Here is a 6,732-nt window from a genome sequence, read left to right on the forward strand (position 1 = left end):
GAATTTTCTTATGCTTAGCCACTGCCTACATGTGACTTTTTTTGTATGAAAAACATTAAATCTGATGAGGCATTTTTTTTAGTTATGCTGCTATGAAAAATATGTGCTTCTGTTTTCTAAAAAGCTTGTTAATAATAATGCACTCCTGTAACTCAAAGCCAGCTTACTCAGCAACATGTCATACAACTCATTCTTGCTGGCATGTTTGAAATGATCTTGTTTCCAAATAAGAGATTTATTCATGTCTGAATTCCCTCTCCTTTTGAGGTAGAGATATTTGCTAATGGTGAATCTCCTAAGGCGTGCATGAGAACGGTACTGTCTGTTACAGCTTTCCCCCTATTCCATTTTGTTTCTTACAGCTGTCCCCTTACTCCATTTTGTTTTTGTTCTCCTCCTGTGGCCGCCCCTCCCTGGCTGTTAAGTTGTTTACCAGGGCCACTGCCCTTCTCAAAGGGAGGGCCCCTTTAGTTGTTTACCAAGAGCCATTGCCCTTCTCAAAGGGATGGCCACTTGTGCTGCGTGCTAAGTGGGACCACTGCCCTGTTCAAAGGGTTGGTCCTGTTATCACCTTGTTAAACCTGGGCTCGGTGTAGGGTAGGCAATGTCCAGAGCTGCAAGACCTAATGTGTTTTTGAGATCCTGGGCATGAGTCATAGGCCTCATGTGCTTTTGAGTCCTGAGGTGTGAACTCACGCCTATGGTCCAGGACTCTGCCCAGGCACATCTCTATGCTCACCTGCAGTTTTTCCCTGTATCTCCTCCCCTGTGACAGAAGGAGCCTATCAGGATTACTGGTGGGGAAACTGCCTGAGATTGCCTTTAAGAACAGGCATTTTTGAAACAAACATCAGAAAGGTTCCTGCATTGCTACCTGGTCTGATCAGCCAGGGGTTCCGGGGGGTCCTTTCTCTGCTCTCATTTTATTTTTGAGCGTACCCCCGTTTTTAACCCCCCCCCCACGAAGAACGAATTGCTGCCTGAGAGACCTCCTGATTATCAAGACCGTACCGAGCCCTCCTTGCTTCTTCTGATGTTGTTGCTGCTTCTGCCTTTGCTGCTGCCTTGGGGACTGGTAAGAATCCCTCTGTGAAACTTTCTATACTTTTATTTTATTACTTTAGCTGCTGGCTCTGTTTCCCCAGCACACAGACTCAAGCTAAACCTTGGTCTGTGTCTTAAAACCTCTCTTAAACTCCTTGGTCTGTATCTGTAATCTGTTTCTTGCTTTGCAGCGCCTTTGCTGCTAGAAATAAGCCTGTGCCTTCCTGGACTGTATCCTGGGCTGCCAGCTTGCAGCCACCCCCCCTCCCCCCGCTTGCAGCCACCACTAGTTAAATCCCCCTCCCCCTTTGGAGCTGTATCCTGGGCACACACCACTCTGCCCTCTGGAACTACCCCTAGTATAAGGTGCACCCATTAGGTTAGATTTTGTCCTTTAGTCTAGATAAGTTGTAATTTCATTTTGCATAGCTGTAGTTAAGTTAGGTTTAGAAAATTGCTTGCATTGTACCCTGTAAGTTAGGCTTAAAGAATTGTTGCATTGTGTTTTGTTACTTGCTAATTTGTGTAGTTTTGGTAAGTTAAATCATAGATAAGATTTTGCTGTGTTTTGTATAATTGTCTCTCTGCTGTTTAAACTTGCAGCCTGTCTGTTCTGTGTCTCCCTGAGTTTAAATCTCCCTCCACCACGTGCTCCTCTTCCCCCATCCCCCAACCTCACTTCTCTACCACTTTCTTTCTCTCCCTCTCTGCTGTTTAAACTTGCAGCCTGTCTGTTCTGTGTCTCCCTGAGTTTAAATCTCCCTCCACCATGTGCTCCTCTTCCCCCATCCCCCAACCTCACTTCTCTACCACTTTCTTTCTCTCTCTCTCTCTTCCTCTCTGCTGTTTAAACTTACAGCCTGTCTGCTCTCTGTGTCTCCCTGAGTTTAAATCTCCCTCTGCCTTTGGCCTCTGTTCCACCACGTGCTCCTCTTCCCCCATCCCCCAACCTCACTTCTCTACCACTTTCTTTCCCTCTCTCTCTCTTTCTCTCTGCTGTTTAAACTTGCAGCCTGTCTGCTCTCTCTCTTTCTAGCATAAAAACCCATTGGTTACCCCTTTTCTCTCTAACACATTTACACCACTGTGACACAATTTTTACCTAAAGTTGTTGGTTATTTAACACATTTTACTCATACTGTTAGTTGGTTATATGCTGCTGTGACACACTCTTTACATAAAAAGCAACAGAGGGTCCTGTGGCACCTTTAAGACTAACAGAAGTATTGGGAGCATAAGCTTTCGTGGGTAAGAACCTCACTTCTTCAGATGCAAGAAGTCTTCGTGGGTGAAGAAGTGAGGTTCTTACCCACGAAAGCTTATGCTCCCAATACTTCTGTTAGTCTTAAAGGTGCCACAGGACCCTCTGTTGCTTTTTACAGATTCAGACTAACACGGCTACCCCTCTGATACTCTTTACATAGAAATTGTTAGCTACCTGTTACATTTATACTTCAGTGTTAATTGGTTACCAACTGTATTGTACCCCACTGTATTGTACCCCACTATTGAAACCCCCTATCCCATTTACTAAAAGAAACCCCTCCCCAATTGTCTACTTTAACAAACCCCATACCCCTCACTATTGAATTTTCCCTGTGTTTGCATTTTCTTAATAAAGTTTATTTTGCACCCCACCTGTGTGGTAATTGCTCCCCAAGATCCCATATACCTGCTGGCAGGGACATGTACATCTCCTAGCATTTGTGTGTTTTAGTCTTCATCACATGCTGTTTCTTTTAAAGGTGCTGAGTTCCGTGATTATTCTGGATCTCTTCTGGAAGTGGGTTCCACAGTCATGGGCCAGTTGCTGAGAAAGCTCGCCTCACTCCTAAGATTGCTAGCACCTTTGTTCTAGTTAAGGTTGAAAGGAAAAAGTGCAGCAGGAGGCTTAGATTCCCACCACCAAACAAGCAATGGGATGGCACCTGTTACTTTTGATTCACTTTACATTTACAGTGTAACTGCAGGTCCCTTTGGGTCATCTCTTAGGAGTAGCGACTGTCCTGGTGCCCAGTAAGTAGGTGACTCATTTGACTAGGTCACTCATTTGACTACATCTCCTTACAAGACAAAGGTAACATCCTGTTTGAAATCTCCAGATAGTTTATTGTCCAATACAGCATCAGATCCCATTAGATAAAAACAAATATGTATTTATTGGAAGTTACAGCAGAGAAGATAGAAAATAAAAAGGCGTAAACTTTAATCCCCTAACATGAGATGTAAAGGAAGTTTCTCTGAGCTGTTCCATATACACAGGTTAAAGTATAAAATGTATTACTTTTCTAAGCATGGCTGAAAGCTGCCTATTGTATAAGCACTGATGATGCCTCTGAGTTCCTGTATAGCACATAGCATTCTCTGGGAAGTAACATGCTGTCTGCTTAGAACCTAGGTCACCAATAGCCCACATCAGCTTTGATTCAAAAGTGATACAATTGCAACCGAAGTGAACTCATACTAGGTTTTTATTAAAAACTTTCTCCTGTTTCAAGTTAGGGAAATGCATACAAATTACAACTGTCCTCTTTCCTGTCACTAAATCTGTAATCACTTTTATTTAAAACAGGCCTGCACAACTCGTAAAGCGGCGAGGGCCATATTACTCCAAAGAAAACAGCTGAGGGCCGAAACCCCCTGGCCCCGCTGAACCCCCCCCCCAGCACCGCCCAGCCCCCCCGAAAGACAACACCACCACCCCAGCGCTGCCTGCCCCATGGAACCCCCCCAGCGCCACCCAGCCCCCCCAAAACAACCCCCCCAACAACCCCTCCTCCCAGCGCCACCTGCCCCGCGGAAACAAACCCTCCTTCCCCAGTGCTGCCCCACCGAAACAGAGGTATTGTACCTTGGTAATATGTTATAGCAGGCCCCTAAGGTAGTACAATTAAGGTAAAAGAAAAATGTCTTTTTGCTAGAAGTAGAATAAGATCTTCCCCCCACTTTGTAATCAATTGCCCTGTTGAATGAGTGAGGTGTGAATGAGGAAGGCATGGAAGGCAGGCACCTTCAGACAGCTGCAACCTTTGGAGAGGGGATGGGAGCCAGACCAGATCAGTAGAACAGGTCAGCCACCGACTTGCCGCTCACCTCCTCAGCCCCCCTCCCACGGCTCGCCTACTCACCCCTCACCACTGCCCGCCCGCTTGCCTTCTCAGTCCCCCACCCGCCCGCTCGCCTACTCAGCCCCCCTCCCTTGCTGCTGGCTCACCTGCCCGCCCGCCCACCTCCTCAGCCCCCCACAGCCCCGACTCGCCTACTCACTGCCTGCCTGCTCGCCTCCTCAGCCCCCCTCCCTCACCCTTCACTTGCCTCCTCACCCCCCGCGGGCCGCACAGTGAGCTCACCTACTCACCCTCCGTGAGCCGCACGGTGAGCCCACCTACTCAGCCCACACGGGCCGCACAGTGAGCCCACGCGGGCCGCATGCGGCCCCCAGGCCGTATGTTGTGCAGGCCTGATTTAAAACCATAATCTTTATTATGCTCTTTCAACCTGAAAAGCAGGATCATGTATATACACAATGTATTTCACTAACTCTCTTTGTAAGGCTAAAAGTTGCATTTGCTGAATTTCTGAAAGGAGTGCCATCAACATGCAAATGAACCAGCACTCCCTATTCTGTGCCACTAGTAGTTTTAGCTCCCATCTGCGCTACCAAACGATAGTCCTCAATTTTGTACTAGAAAAATGCAAACTAAGGGCCCTGTCCTGTCAACACTTTCTACTCCCATTAGTAAATGTTTGAAGGATTGGTTCCTTAAAACTCATGGGCCAGATTCTTAGCTGCATCAGAGCTCCAATCAGTTCAGCTGAGGGGTTAGGAATGGGCAAAGTTCACCTTTAGCTTCCTTGAATTCTGGAGTAACTTAGAGCTGCCTAAAGGCTGCTTTATCTTATGCCTGGCTGCAGTGATACCCAATGGGGCACTTCCTCAGCCAAGAATCACTGAGTATGGTAGAGTTCTGACTATGCCCCAACGTAATCCCTGTGCCAGGTCTGGTGGGCTCCATCAGGTCTACACCCTGTAGGGATTTCCCCTACACCAAGGCAATCACAATGACCCAGTTAAATCAGCTTTTATCAGGTGTTGGGATCTGACCCCATAAGTATAGCTATCAAATAGAGTCATAGTGCTCCAGTTGTTCCAACTTGACATAACTGGTTTAACTAAACTACTCCCAGACTTTGAAAAAGCTTCTAGTTTGGATTAAGAGATGGAACTGTTCTTCCATTGATGATGAGTTGTAATTAAATTAGCGCTTAGATATCAAGTTGATTGATGTCACAAATACCTATGATGGGAAGCTAGACTGTAGTGCATATATCAAAAAGAAAACGTTACAGCGGATTTATCCGAGAGAGAGAGTGTGTGTGTGTGTGTGTTTAAATTCAACTTTGTTTGCAAGAGTCCTAGATTTGTCCATTTTAGCATCAGAAGGGACCATTATGATCATTCAGTTTGACTTCAGCATAACAGAGGCCATAAAACCTCACCCAGTAATTTCTGCATCAAGCCCATAAGATAAGTAATTTAATGTATAAGGAGGGAAAGACAGTGACCAACAGGTTTTTTTTTTTTTTTTGAACTAATATTTGTGCAGTGGCCAGAGCAGAACTAAAAAATACTGCATCCTGAAAGATTTCTAAGCAAAGCACTAACCACATAAGTGTTTGTACAATTATTGATATTCTCAAATTATTAACAAGTGTGTATGGTGGAGGGTAGGGCTTATTTTAGGGTATTAGGCAACAGCTGCCAGGAAAACAGCAAAATATGGTTATGTTTATATCGCCCTTCAGAGACTGAGAGAGGAAAGATGTATTAGGGATGTTCCAGATTAGAAGGAATAAAGGAGACTCCAAAATTGTTCACAGTTGGGTTGGCAATGAATAGGTCTTCAGTGACTGGTGTTTAGAAATGGGTAAGTGAAATTATCCACTAACTCCCAAACTAAAAGTTAGTTTTGTTCTGCCTTAAACTGTTATATTAGGTATCAGGTTATTATACAGAGCCTTGAATTTAGAGCATTTCCGGCTGTCTTCTCACCCCGCAAGGATTGAACCTTCTCAACAACCCTTTTCGCCACAGACAAGACACTCTCCTCTTTTGATATCCCCCTGTGATCCAGTCTTCAGAAGGGTGTTTTTATTTCTAAGAGATAAGTAGAAAATTGCATCCAGGGCTAAACTCCATGATATGGAATTACAAGAGTGAGTGGCTAAAAGACAGGGTTTTATTAGATCACTTGAGAAAGATATCAAAGTGAGATTTGTAGTTGAAAGTTAACACAGCACAGCAGCTGCAGTAAGCAAGCAAAGGCACATCACCCTTCTAGATATTGACAGTTTCTCAGCTGCTTAGTGGACAAGCAGAAACTGGAGCATATTGCCCTACCCAGCTTGGGGTTTTCATTTATTTGGAGGGAATAGTCAAAAAAAGAGGGACAGGAGGATCAAGGAGAAATTAGTGGCTGTTTACAGAGAGCAAGATGAAATTGAAGAGAAGGAGGGGGAAAAAAGCCCCTCTTAGTTCTCTTTACTAATAGTTGAATGATATAGAATCTTTCTCCTGTTACCACCACTCTGCTGGGCCTCATCTTTGTCTGCCCTCTGGAATACAGCAGCTCCTTCTGACACAGATAGGACACACTGTTGCCGATGGCAGTCAGTTCAGATGGCACA

The sequence above is a fragment of the Emys orbicularis genome, chromosome 2 (assembly GCF_028017835.1).
Source record: "Emys orbicularis isolate rEmyOrb1 chromosome 2, rEmyOrb1.hap1, whole genome shotgun sequence".
In the NCBI taxonomy this organism is placed as follows: Eukaryota; Metazoa; Chordata; order Testudines; family Emydidae; genus Emys; species Emys orbicularis.